General features: G+C 39.3%; 1 protein-coding gene across 15 annotated transcripts in view; it reads right to left on the minus strand.

The window, feature by feature from the left end:
- Window positions 1–14,221, minus strand: part of MYO3A (myosin IIIA) — a 121,125-nt gene that overhangs the window by 92,994 nt on the left and 13,910 nt on the right. The gene's annotated exons all lie outside the window — the stretch shown is intronic.

Consider the following 14,221-nt stretch of genomic DNA (forward strand, 5'->3'; position numbering starts at 1 on the left):
AGCACAGGTACCCATCAGTTCCCCAAGCTGGGTGAAGCATACTCTTCTGAAGCCCATTATCTTTACCCTGCTGTGCCACCATCCTTCCTTTCGTCAGAAAAGTGAACAAAATTATTTTGGTATATTTTCCACTCAAATTTCCTTCCATCTTCAACTTTTCAAGTGAGTTCCCAATTACAACAGAATCAACCTGATACAGCCATTTCCAGAGCCACTTTCTTTGTCTTCTGTCTCCAAGACAGAATTTTATGGACTGTCCATCTGTCCTGGGTTCAGCTATAGCAGTCATTTTTCTCCTGCTTAGTAGCTGGTGCAGTGCTGTGTTTTTTAACTTTCAGCCTGGGAACAACGCTGATAACACCGATGTTTTTAGTTGTTGCTAAGTAATGTTTATTCCAACCAAGGACTTTCTCAGTCTCATGCTTTGCCAGGGAGGAGGGGAAGCCGGGAGGAAGCAGAGACAGGACACCTGACCCAAACTAGCCAAAGGGGTATTCCATACCACAGCACGTCATGCCCAGTATATAAACCGGGGGGAGTTACCCGGAAGGCCCAGATCACTGCTCGGGTCGGGCTGGGTATCGGTCGGCGGGTGGTGAGCAATTGTATCCTCTCCCCTTGTTATTTCACTAATCGTTATTATCATTGGTGGTAGCAGTAGTGGTTTTGTGTTATACCTTAGTTGCGGGACTGCTCTTATCTCAACCCGTGGGAGTTGCATTCTTCCCATTCTCCTCCCCATCCCTTCGGGAGCGGGGGGAGGAAGAGGGGGGGGGGGGGGGAGTGAGCGAGCGGCTGTGTGGTTCTGAGTTACCGGCTGGGCTCAAACCACGACACCATCTCACAATGCTGGCTTTCACACAGGGTCAGCTTTGACCAGCTCAACTTCTATTCTCTGCCTACAGTGTGACGTGTTTTCATAAGTATTACTGCCAAAGAGCACATTCCACTGACAGCACCTAATACCTAGCACAAATACTTGAAGACCCTTGTGAAGACCTATGGGGAACTAAATCAGTTTCTTCAGCAGGCCAAGTAGTTCATTATGCAGCTCCTGTCTGTGCAGTGCAGATATACACTGGGGCTCCTATTTTTCCTAACAGCAGTACAAGATAACCATAACCAAAATAAACTATAGCCTATGCTTTTAGGTAAAGATGATTACTTTGAATTTTGCCCAAATGAAACATATCACTAAACCAGACATCTTTCCTGAGTTATTTAACTTCAGTGATCACAAACCATGTGGTATTTATAATTTTGCTCTCTTACATGATCTAGCACCTCCAGGGCTGTGTTAGTCACAGCCTCATGGGTGTTTTTTTGTTGCTTCTGATTTCTTCACTTTCAGTTTGGCTTTTAACTTCTTATTTTCTTTGTCAAGTGTATGCACTGACAAGACAGCCAGCCAGAGGAAAAATTTACCTATTCCATCTTACGTAACGCTGGCCTCCACAGCCTCTTATCTTTCTGAGGACACAGATATCTAAACCTCACACTGTGGATAAATAGAAAAAGCTGCATCTATGCCCATATTGTAGTTTTCTGAATTTCTTCTTTCAAACTCAGCATAATTGAATGAAGCCACCAGGCTTTACATAAACAAGAAGAAAAAGCAGTAAGCCTGTCAAAGGAGGATTTATTCTGTTCTAAAACATTTCATAGAATCATAGAATCATAGAATAGTTAGGGTTGGAAAGGACCTTAAGATCATCTAGCTCCAACCCCCCTGCCATGGACAGGGACACCTTGCACTAAACCATGTCACCTAAGGCTCTGTCCAACCTGGCCTTGAACACCGCCAGGGATGAAGCATTCACAACTTCCTTGGGCAACCCATTGCAGTGCTTCACCACCCTCACTGTAAAGAACTTCTTCCTTATACCTAATCTAAACTTCCCCTGTTGAAGTTTGAACCCATTACCCCTTGTCCTACCACTACAGTCCCTAAGGAAGAGTCCCTCCCCAGCAATTTGTAATATTGTTTTGGTTCTAACAGAATGAAAAAAAGCAAGTAGGTGACAGTGCTGTGCAAAAGGTTTACTGGGAACATCTTAGATGAATTCCTCTGCTAGCTACTTCTGATGCAAATTTCATATTGCACCATCCCATAATTTGCATTCTTTATGTTACAATATGATTACGTCCCCATGAAGTTGCTAATGAAGAAATTAATGTATCATCTGTCTACATTTCCTCCCCAAAAGAGTATACAGCTGAAATGGTATCAAGTTACGATTTGGAATAGTGCTATGCAAAGCAACTGAGATCTAATTCACCAGATAATATATTTACAGTAGAAATTCTAAAGGAGCTTCAACTACAGCTTTGCAGCCTGACAACAGTATAACACTGGTTTTAAATTTATTTAAAAAAAATCAAAAAAATGAAAGGATGCCTGTGAAAAATCACAGCTAACCTAACCACAAAACTGAAAGCCACTGGTCAGTAAAGAGCCCAGAACTTTGTGAACAAATGCAAGAGGCATCTTATCGAGACAGAACATTTTGAAACAGAAAACAGTGCAATTCATCATTTTATTATACACAAGAAACAGTGGTAAAAATAACATTTACAGTGCAAAACCATTCACTTGGTGAGGGAGAAAAAGCAAGGCCTAAGTTAGGGATCAGTAATGTCAACAGAAGTGTTTCTACTGACTGCTGCAAGCTCAGCTAAGGCTCTGGAAAACACACAGAATCTCATAAGCAAATAGGGCAGCCTGTAGTGACAGCGAGCACTTCACAGTTTTTATTGCCTGCTCAGAATCACGTTGCTTTTGTTCACTTTTCACCAATTAAGAAAAGTTTCAAAGCACCTTTCTCTTTTGTAGCATCATTTCTACACGATTTGGGGTCGAGACAGTAGTTCCAAGTACTGCCATGTCCACACTACACGTAATTCATTTTATGTCTATGATCCTACAAGAAGACAATAATTTAGTGCAATTCACTGTAATTTAAATTACTGCAATAGAAATCTTCTCTATTGAATTTGAAAGTGTGGCTGGGGAAGCATTGATCCAAACAATGGGGCTTGTTGTAAGGCTCCTTTTACAAAAGGAGTGAAGCTGAAACACAACTGAAATGCAATTCTTCCTCCAGAAGTGTGCAGGATAGGTCAGCTTAACTGCTCTAGGAGCTGCCTGCCTCTCCCTGGTGTCTACAAAAGGAGCTACAGCAACTCTGTAACTGTCACAAGACCCTATCACAGCAAGAGTGTCCTGAAGGACATTCGAAAACATTCTTAAAGAGAATTTTGTAAGAACCAAAAGGATCCTAAACTCGAAAGACCTGGGTTTTTTTCCTTCTTTAAATAAACTACTGGAATGATTAACTCAGAGAGACTAGATCAGACAGAATCGAAATTAAAGTGCTCCGTAAACCAAGCTCTTCCCGCTTGGTGTGCAAGGCAGTTCCTTGCTTCCAGGGTTTGGTTTCACCAGAGTCAGCAGCTTTCTGAACTGCAATAAATGCTGACATCCTTTCTGGAGCCCAGGAAACTTTTCTTTTTGTCACCACTGACACCTGGCTGGCTGCTTTCTGCACGTCCTGGCTTCTTGTTCCTTGCTACACTCTTCCCATAATCTGTCGCCTCCAGCCCTCTCTGGCCAACAAAGGACAAGGATGAGGAGACCTCTCTCCGCTACAGACAAGTCCATTTGTTCCACTCCCTGTATAAAGCGACTCAACATGTAAACTGAGAACTAACACAGCAAAATTATATTGTCTATCAAACTTGAATTTAAGTGTTTAACCCTCCGGTGTCTAAAGCAAAAAGAGACAAGCCTTAATCCAAGCACTCTTATGATGATTGATGCCATCCCTCACTAGAGCTAAAGGGGGTTTGATAATCAGGGATTTAACCAAAAGCTATACAAACATGGTGTTTGGATTTGATGGTGAATTTCCTGTGTTTCCTTTTTTGTTGTTGTTGTTTGGGTTTTTTTGTTGAAATAACTTCACATCTTTAGTAAAACTGTGACCACAAATGTATAGAAAGCGAAATGATGTTAAATGTTACAATGTGAGAGCATAGTAATCACATGCTATTCAATTACATGGTGAAATGGTAAAACTCAGTTTTGGTTTTTTCTGGGCTTTTCCTTTACTCCACGGCGTCAAAAATTGTTAGCGTTTACATAGAACTAGCTTTTTATATGTGCAGTATTCTCCAGCAAGGTGGGCCATAATGCATGCTCATCAGCTGTTTAAAAGATGTGGACTGTGGAAACAACAGTAGTAACATGAAATACTCATTATTTCAGAAATTATGAGTATTTACTAAAACTTTGAAGCATCGAATGATAGTTGTAGCCACACAACTTTGATCTTGAGAAAATAGGATATAATTCAAGAGTGAAAAATTGCTATAATTGGCAAACAAAGAGGGATACATTAGAAATGGAGAAATCAAGGATGATTCAGACATGTAATGGATCATAATATTCAGAGTTGGTCTGAATGGAGCAATTATAACCAAAGACATTACTGAAAAATTATCCATGTTGAGAAATACGAAAAAGCAATTTTCAATTGTTTAATTTTTCTTCTATATATGTCATTTGGAAATACCTGATAATACTTAAACAAATGACAACTCACTTCCCCCCACCCCACCCACTGTAAACCCCAAATGGATGAGTTATTTTCCACTATGCTTATTTCCTGAAAGATTATTGTTTTATACTAAATCTTCCATACCAAAAAAGTTGCGTATCTGCTTTCTTATCATAGCTCTTATCTTACATTCCATTATACAGAACAACTTCCAACCAAAGATTTTTTTAAACTCCACAAACTTGACTCTATTCCCTTAGATGGAAACGTATCTGCATGTATTAGCTGCTGTATCTAACAAGAGCATATCCCTAAGAGATATGCTTTAGTGGTGGTCTTGGCAGCCCTGGGGTAATGGTTGGACTTGATGATCTTAAAGGTCTTTTCCAACCTAGTTGATTCTATGATTCTATACCGTAAACATGCCAAAGGAAAATCCTAAATAAATTATTCATTTGTACATACCACAAAGTCCTCTATTTCATGTAAAAAGAGAAGTAACTGATATAGCAGTGTCTCTAGTTTATCTCAGATAGGCTTACCTCTTTGAGTGCTGAAATGAGACTATTGGGTCCTGCTTCTAGGCATCCCCACAGATGCCTGTGGGGCTCACTCCAGCAATTGCTTGTTACTCAGGGAGGCCTTGCAGAAAAATGCATGTCACTGAATTTGTTTTTTCCCCACTCTTGCAAAAACTATCCCAGCAGTAAGAACAACTCCAGTTTCCATACTCTTACCCATTCCTTACAATTGTATTATTTTTTTAAAGACAAAACCTTCACTTGAATGGACTTCAACAATTGAAGTCCCAACAGCTTCAATGACATGAAATTGCCAGGTAAATTTCAGATACTCTAGACTAAGTCACTCCCACACCCATCATGCAACATACAAAAAGGAGATTGTGTGATCAGCATCTACCCAGGCTCTGAGCCTTCCTGCAGGCTCCAAGGCTGAAGATATTTTCAGCCAAATGTCTTTCCACATCAAGAACAAGCACAACCTGTTTTGCAACACTGACAGCAGTTCCTCTCTCCCTCTTCCACACACCAACAGGTGCCATGAATGGTGACAATGCCATTAGCTGAGAAAAAAAAGCGACCAAGCTAACGGAGAGAACTACTGCCAGCCATCAGGATCCATTATGTCTCTTGCTCAGCAAGAGACAAGGACAGAACTACCTGCCTTGCTCTGAACTTTTCTTTTTGGTGCCCAGCCTGCTTTGGCACAAACAGCACGCTGAAGCGGCAGTCTGTGCCTGGATGCAGAATAGGAGCAGAGTCTTATTGTGTTGGCCATGTGGGGGTGACAACACGTTCCCACTGCAAGAACCATAGGCATCCCCTGCCTCATACGTCTTACAGGATTCCTTGCCCTTTTAGATGGGGATATAGGAATGAGGTAAAGCCATTGCTAGCCTGGTCAAGAAAGATTATCTAGATATATAGATTTTAAAAATACTGATCTATTTCTATAACACAGAGAACTTGCCAGACTCCTTATAGAGCTCATAAAATCAGAATTAATGAATCAGAAGCAAATATATTGTTGCCTACTGCAAAAAGAATCTCTCTTGGGTTTGTTTTTTGGGGTAGGGAGGGGTGGTGGTGTTTTTTCCAGTTTCTTGTCTCTCTTCATGTTTTACATCTCCCAGCTCTCAAACAGCTGAAGCCTAATCTATATTAAGCTACAGAACAGCAGTGAAATATTTGGGCGATGTGCCTTTCTTAATGCATGCGGAGGCAGGAAAAGGACCTGAATTTCATTAATACATTGTTACAGTTGTCCTGATCCTAGAAATCCATATTGTGTTTTTGGCTATTTTAGCCTCCTTTTTAAAAAAAGAAAAATACCAATTCCTAGATATTTGGACAGTGATTGCTCCTCTTTGGTAGCAAACTATGTTGCAACCTAGAATTACACTGTTAGTATCTCAACTCCCAGCAGACAAAAAAATATCCATTTCTCAAGGCAACTGGACCTGCTGAGACTGGTATTTCTTTAGATAAATATACTCTATAGATAGGACAGTATATAACAGAGCAGAGGAATTTATTTTTTGTTGTTGTTCTTTAAATGAGAAAGATGCACTTCAGTGAGTTTCACCATATGTTAGAATTTCATGTGATGTAGAAAAAGCAACATGATCAGAAACTCTTGCATGTAGAGTAGGTCAGTAAAGAATCCAAGACTATTAGCCACACAAGATTTGGGCATTAATTAAATTAATTTTTCTCAATCTGACACATATGTAAATTGTGCTGTCACTGTTCATTTATGATTCTGTGAGGAAAATTTATACATATTTCATGAATTCTAGGGCTCTCTTTGTGACCACAGTCAGCATTTGCAAACATCTGGAAGCATGCGATACACTAAACTTCTCTCTCCAAACAGCAGATACAACAGTGCAACAGCACAGCAGACTCACTCCAGGCCAGATGCAGCAGTGCAGATGCATTGTTCAGCATTCTTCATTTTACCCAGGAGTTACTGCAACATCATCTTCTCTTGGCCTCAGTGAGTTCTGAGCACTAACCATCCACCTCTGACCATGCCATTCTTTCCCTGAACCCTCATGCTGGCTGCCCCTTCTCAATCACATCAAACATGAGTTAGTTGCTTTTACTGTTGAGACCCGTAGCAGCCTTTCCTTAGGCAGCAACTGATCTATCCTTGATCAATTCAGAGTGCTGTCATCCATTACTGGATAACTGTAGGCATAACATGTTTTCCTTTCTGCTTTGAAGGAGCAGCCAAAACAAACAGAAAATCACAGCACTATCTTCCTTCAAATCTTCTTTAATAACTTTCCTGTGCTACAGTGCTGACAAATGCTTGCAGCTGCTTGAGATCACCACTGACTTCTGTTACCCTCTTGGTTCTCCATTTCCAAATCCTTTTTTTGCATCTGGCTTAAAGCTTTGATGTAAGCTTTTTCTGCTAGGAAGGCTCACTTTAAGGACTGGAAAGGAGTAATTGATACTGTATACATTGTGCTGAGCTCTCCATCTCTGGGCAAATTCAAAAATGCAATTCTTCTAAAGGGCCTGCACAAACCCAGAAAGGAGTTATATCAGGGCATCTCAGCTTGTTATATAATTACATGTGGCTCACCAGGCAATTGTAACAGCCCTTGTAATTGGTAGTTGAGTGGGAACTACACTGGTTTCTACTCTGTGTCCATCGCACAACAACAGTCTCCGTTAGACAGGTTCTCTCTCAGTTCTTACGATTTTAAGCATTTTGGGTAGGTGTGCAAGCTTTCCCAGGCCAAGCAAGCCACTGGAATTAATCCAGTAGCAATGGACTACCATTACCTAGTAGAGCAGGTTAGCACTTTATCCTTTTTTTCCATATGAGGCTACCTATACAATTGTTACAGTGTCCTCACTCTGATTAAATGGAATCCATATCATGGGTCTGTACTTTGTCTATGTTTGTGAAGAAAGTGCCAAGTGAATTGATTCACTACAGTTTTTATGTTCTAGTTTAATTCAAACTCCGTTTACTAGGTTCAATGATTATGTTCTTTCTAAAAAAACCAAAAAAAAAACCCCAAACACCAAGCAAATAACCAAAAACCCAAGAAAACACACAACCCCCCCCCAAAAAAAAACCCCAAACCACAAATAGAAGCTTCCCAAGGATTTAAAAAGAGTATTTACATATTTTTACTTCTAAAATTTTTCCTCTTTATGTTAACTTTGAAAGATGAAAGGAAAGTAACACATCTAAACCACTTCAGGCAAATTTTAAATTAGCAAACATAGCTGCCAACTGGATCACAATAATCCTTTATTACAATCTTTCTGTAATTCTTTTGAGTTATCAGTGTCTGGTTAGCAGGTTCAATTAACATCAAGAAACATTCAGAAGATCAAACTCAAAGTATACCACTTTGCCTGCAACAATGCAGAATGATACAAGTTACCAATGCATTAAAATAAATTAAAACAAATAATTTAATTAAAACTAAGTTAACTAACTTATTTTAATTAAAATAAATTATTATTTAATGCATTTATTTTCCGATGTTAAAAGGTTGAGAGAACGGAAAGTGTAACGTGCCACTTCTTCAGAGATGCAGGTTCCAAGCACAAGCTATTATACACTTTCACCTGATTTCTCTGATGATTACCCTACAACAAGAAAAGGTTTCTACACGAGAACAAAGATGAATCAGGTTCATTTTTTCAAGACTGTGCATAACCAGTGCCTGTACAGATTGCACAAGCTACTGAAGTATTGTTTGTGAAGGTAACATTAGAGCTGGTCAGAAAACAGAGCTTGCAGTCCACTGGAAATTGTAACATATTCCTCCTTCTCAAATGAACAGGATTCTATATTTATTACCACACATTGAAAAAATATTTAGATTTGGAAATGTTTTCCTAATGTTGAAAACATTATGTTCTACTATGTGGAATACTATATATAGAAATAAGTATATAATAATGGCACAAGAACTAAACTTGCATGCTCTAAAAGAAGACTGTACAGGATGGCAGTATCATCAAGTTTAGTGCGTCCATAAATGGATACTAAACAGAACAGTCTGGGACATCCTTAATACAACAGTCACGGTTGCTGGAGAGCATGAGAGAGATTGACTGAAGAAAAACTGGACAAACACTTCGTAAATAGCGTCTTCTAGTGCCACCACAGCAGACAAAATGCTGTGCCACACGGACCACTGGTCTAACTCAGCAGGACATTGCAAATGTTCTTGAAATGTTCACATACACACTAGGAGAACAAAACCACCTAAAAAGAATACTTTGTCAGTCTTCTTGATATTCAGCACAAAGGGATGTACTTCTGTAACTTCTTGGCAATTCCCACCACCTCTCCAGAAATGAGAGGTTTCTACAAAATGCTTTGATGTTACAAACCCATATTTTTGGGTAGGAAGTTGCTCTATCCAAGCCTTATTTTTAATACCAAGCTAAGTTTTAACTCATTGTCCTGGGTTCAGCTGCAGCAGCCATTTCTGCTCCTTCTTAGTAACTGGTGCAGTGCTGTGTTTTTGACTTTCAGCCTGTGAACCGTGCTGATAACACCGATATTTATAGTACTTGCTAAGTAATGTTTAGTCTGATCAAGGACTTTCTCAGTCTCATGCTCTGCCAGGGAGGAGGGGCACGGGAAGCCGGGAGGAAGCAGAGACAGGACACCTGACCCAAACTGGCCAAAGGGGTATTCCATACCACAGCACGTCATGCCCAGTATATAAACTGAGGGAGTTACCCAGACGGTCCAGACCACTGCTCGGGTAGGGCTGGGTATTGGTCAGCGGGTGGTGAGCAATTGTATTCTCTCCCCTTGTTATTTCCCTTATCATTATTGTTATTGGTGGTAGCAGTAGTGGGTTTGTATTATACCTTAGTTACTGGACTGCTCTTATCTCAGCCCGTGGGAGTTACATTCTTTTGATTCTCCTCCCCATCCCTCCAAGAGCAGGGGGACGAAGAAGCAGGGGAGTGAGCGAGCAGCTGTGTGGTTCTGAGTTACCGGCTGGGCTTAAACCACGACACTCATTAAAGCAATTTTTTTTCCCCTATAAAAATAATGCCCATTCCCTCTATTTCCTATACAAATATATTGAGAATGATAAAATATACTAGCTTACTTATGTGACTCGCAAACCAAAACCCATCTTATATATGACATGCATAACTGTGCCTTTTGAAATGCAGGAAATGAACTATAGAAATATGTTGCATTATGATTCTCGGTCTCTGTCCTACAGTAGCAATTAAAAGCTGTGTTACACGTACCATTTACCTTGCTGTGGTATTTTCAGCCTTCACTCAGTCTTGACTAGGTTGTCATTTGCACCAAATCTTGGGCAAGAGCTATGCCACTTTTTCTCCCCACCTGCCCTTGACTTACAGGCTCACCTGTAGGGCCCGATATGTTTTATGTCTCTGTTCCATCTTCATCAGCTCATTTCCAATTATCTCAGATCTATTCCTTTCTGAACTAACATCCAGAGCAAAAAGAAATGGGCTACAGCACACTCTGCCTTAGCTGTGTCATCACGCTGGTGTCTGCTGACATGAAACTGCTAAGCTGATTCACCCCAAGTACAACACTCAAGTGATTTCTTTTCAATGCAAACTCAATAGGCCAGTTTCTTCTGCCTCCATCTCTGGACACATGTGACAAAGCTTAATACACTTGGCAAGAATCCTTCCTCCACAATATTCTTCATTACAAACGTGATTAGAACAGCATCCACGCAGGAGCAGATCTTCAGCCTACTGAGTGCAGCCTATGGAGAGAGGGGATTTCTGAACTAAGAGTCAAAAGTACTGTTACTCTGTACAGATGAGTTCCTATTTCACTTTCATTCCTGCAGGTGGTTTCCTTAAAAATGTTGAATTGGGAAAGTTAGGTTGCTTTATTACCAAAAATGCTAATTATGCTAAAAGCGGTCATATTATTACTTTTCCTCTAGTTTTTAACTATTTTGTTTAAATTCATATTTAAGTCCTCATGTGTTAAGATGGATACAACATAGTAACTTTACAATTCTGTGAATACTGTACTAGAAAAATAAAAAACCTTTTTGCAAGTAATCACTATGCATGTTTTTTAACTGATTAGATCTACACTGAAAAGTTAAATCAAAGTATGAGATTTACTATGCATATACTTGATAATTTATTATCTTAAAAAATTATTTGTTTCTTTTAACAGGGGAAAACCCCAGTATCTCCTACTGTGCATTTCTAGCTCACAACACTGTAACTCCAAAATGCTTTACAAGATCAGTTAGTTAGGTAATCTGTACATTAGCACAGAGAAACAGAAATACAATGAAGGAAAAGAAATCCAAATGTTCAGGAGAAAATGAGGAATTTCATTTCAATTTTAAAATATTTTCTATGAAGGAACATGCTATTAGGCAGTTATTAATTAGGAAGAGTCAGAAGAAATCTCAAGTTTACTCAGGATTATTCTGTAACAGATCATTTCCATCATTCTGAAGCAACTGGGTTTGGCTTCTGAAGACATAGAAACTGTCAGATGACCCACACCAATAGGTCAGCTCCAAATTCCATGTACTTCTAGGCAAGTATTTCTTGATTGTCATCTGGTTTAATGATTTCTAGTCATAGGACAATACCTTGTGAACATCCAGTGCCTCATTGTTGACATATGCCTTAGAGTGAGAAGCAAATGAAAGTGTCAGTTTTAGTTAAAAATGGAATTTCCAACTATCTTATCCTAGAATTTGAGAGTACAGGTTCAAAATGTACCAAATCACATAAGAATAGATTGATTTTGGAAAATAGAGATAGAAGGTAGGACAGAATATTTCACACCAAGACATCATAAACCCATCCAAAGTCTCTTCTAGTATTCAGAATGGGTGGTAGCTTATGAGGTCTGCCAATTTTATGATAATTCAAGTATTCAGGACTAAAGCATCCCAAGAACTCTTCACAGTATTGTAAGATAGTCTTTTTAGCTACTTGGTCAGTTTTGGACTCAAAACTGTACTTCGTCCACTTACCTTAGCCTAGTTCAAACCTGATTAGCCTCTTTTCCCTGAAACCCAAACATGATCAAGTGCAATACAAAATAGCTACTAAAAATTATGGGATACATCAAAAAGCATCACACTATATATACACTAACAGAGGTATAAGAATTGAACAGTGCAGTTCATTTAACCAACGCTGAAGACAGAATCAGAAGAAAAAAACCTTGCAACTGTCTTTCTTTCCAGAGTGGCTTGCTGTAATACATCACATGGAACATCTCTGAAAGAGCTGGGGATTTTTCTCCTCTAGGAAAAGATGATTTAATAACATCTGCATGTACGGATTCAAACACTCCAGACAGTAACATTGTTAGTAAACTACAGTGGTGGCTATAAGCCCATTACTAAAGGCTGAGTTTTCCCACCTCTCACAACCCATTCCTAGAGGGATTTGAGAAAATCTCTCTGCAAAGCCTCCTGCCCACAGATCCCATCACAGAACACAAAAGCAGAGCAAAGCAACAAGCTCTGCTTTCAATGCCCCACTGCTCCAGCAAGCTCTTCCTGGCAGCTGCACCTCTGCAATAATCCAGCGCACTACACTCACAATAGTCTTCATGTGATTCTCTACTTTTCCTCCTTGACATCATTTTGCATTCAGATACTATGGAAGCTGCTTCAGATCATGCAAACTGCAGTGGTCTACTCTATTTGTCCTGACAGTCTTTGGGAACATATCTACAGCCTAGGTGCTGACTGCAAAAGGTCCATCTTCATTTCAGAGGATTAGTTGATAACTTTACTGAGAGAAGGAGATGAGAAAGTTTTCCTCCTCAATATCAAACTCTGCAAATCTAAATTTCAAGACTGGATTTCTCTCTTGAGAAGACGCAACAGTTCTGAAGTGAAAAGGCTCTTTTATGATAAATTAAAACAAAACAAAAACAAAGCAACAGAAATAGAGTTCTCTGTAACCTAAAGACTAATCACCACCTTTATGAATTTAGACATAAATCGTAAAAAAAAAACCCCCGAAAAACCCAACAACAAAAAACCAAAAAACCAAACGAACAAAAAAACCAAAACCCAAAAAACAAACCCCACAAAAAAACCCCAACCCAAAGCAACAAGACAGAATGGAGATGATTTGATATCTTCATTCTTATCAACTGTAGGACACCTAAATAGCCACTGTGAAAAACAAACTGCAATGGCCCTATAAAGGTGCATACAAGCTGAAAGGAGGGTGACACTTTAACAGAGGAATCTTTTCCACAACAGTTTTCTTTCACAGATACTTTTACTAAAAGGAAAGCTTCGCCAAAACCACCACTGGAATTTATTTTTCTACTTATGCATGTCTACACACACACCCCTCAACTGAAATCCATTGCATACATGGATCTACATGTGCAGTGACAGGAAGCATTCAAGACTATTCCACACACTTATACTAGCAATTGCACATGCACAGCTTGGCATTCAAAGAATAAATATAAAACTTACACTCAGGATGTAGGTTTGTGTTTTTCACATTAAGAAAATAAATCCATGTGAAATATAAAAGCTAAAATATAAACACTTTACTGTTTCCTCACAGTCTGTTCCATCCTGGCAGTTTGGCATCCATCCTTTACAGGCCAGAAGTTTCACAGATGGAGTTTCAACTGCCCAGCAGACACAACAGAAGATAGATTTTCAAGGATGCTCTCTGCCCAATGAGCTGTCATCTTTTGATGTCAGTCTAGCCTAATAATTTATTATTATTTCCAATGCAAACTATTCTTAAAAATATCTTCCCAATGTAAGTTGGAAGAATTTGGAAAAGCTTTTAGAACTTAAGCGTTTTTAGAGCTTTCCAGGATTAGACACCATTGTATCACTGAGATACTTGGCAGAAGATTAGTATTCATTTAGCTGACAAATCATAAAATACAACCAATTGTCCAATCTCAACCTTATCAAACACTGATCAAACATCACCAAGAGCTTTGATTGTTATGAAAGGCACACTGTTCCTTCCAGAGACATTCTTCTTTTTCCTTTGGGGAGAGGAGGAAGTTTTTGCAGGACAGGTTATAGTAGATCTATGCAAACAGTAATGATCAAGCTCTTCGCCCCCAGATTAATCAAAACTAAAGACTGAAACACACAAATTACAGGCCTT

This window comes from Strigops habroptila, chromosome 1 (assembly GCF_004027225.2).
Source record: "Strigops habroptila isolate Jane chromosome 1, bStrHab1.2.pri, whole genome shotgun sequence".
Classification (NCBI taxonomy): Eukaryota; Metazoa; Chordata; class Aves; order Psittaciformes; family Psittacidae; genus Strigops; species Strigops habroptila.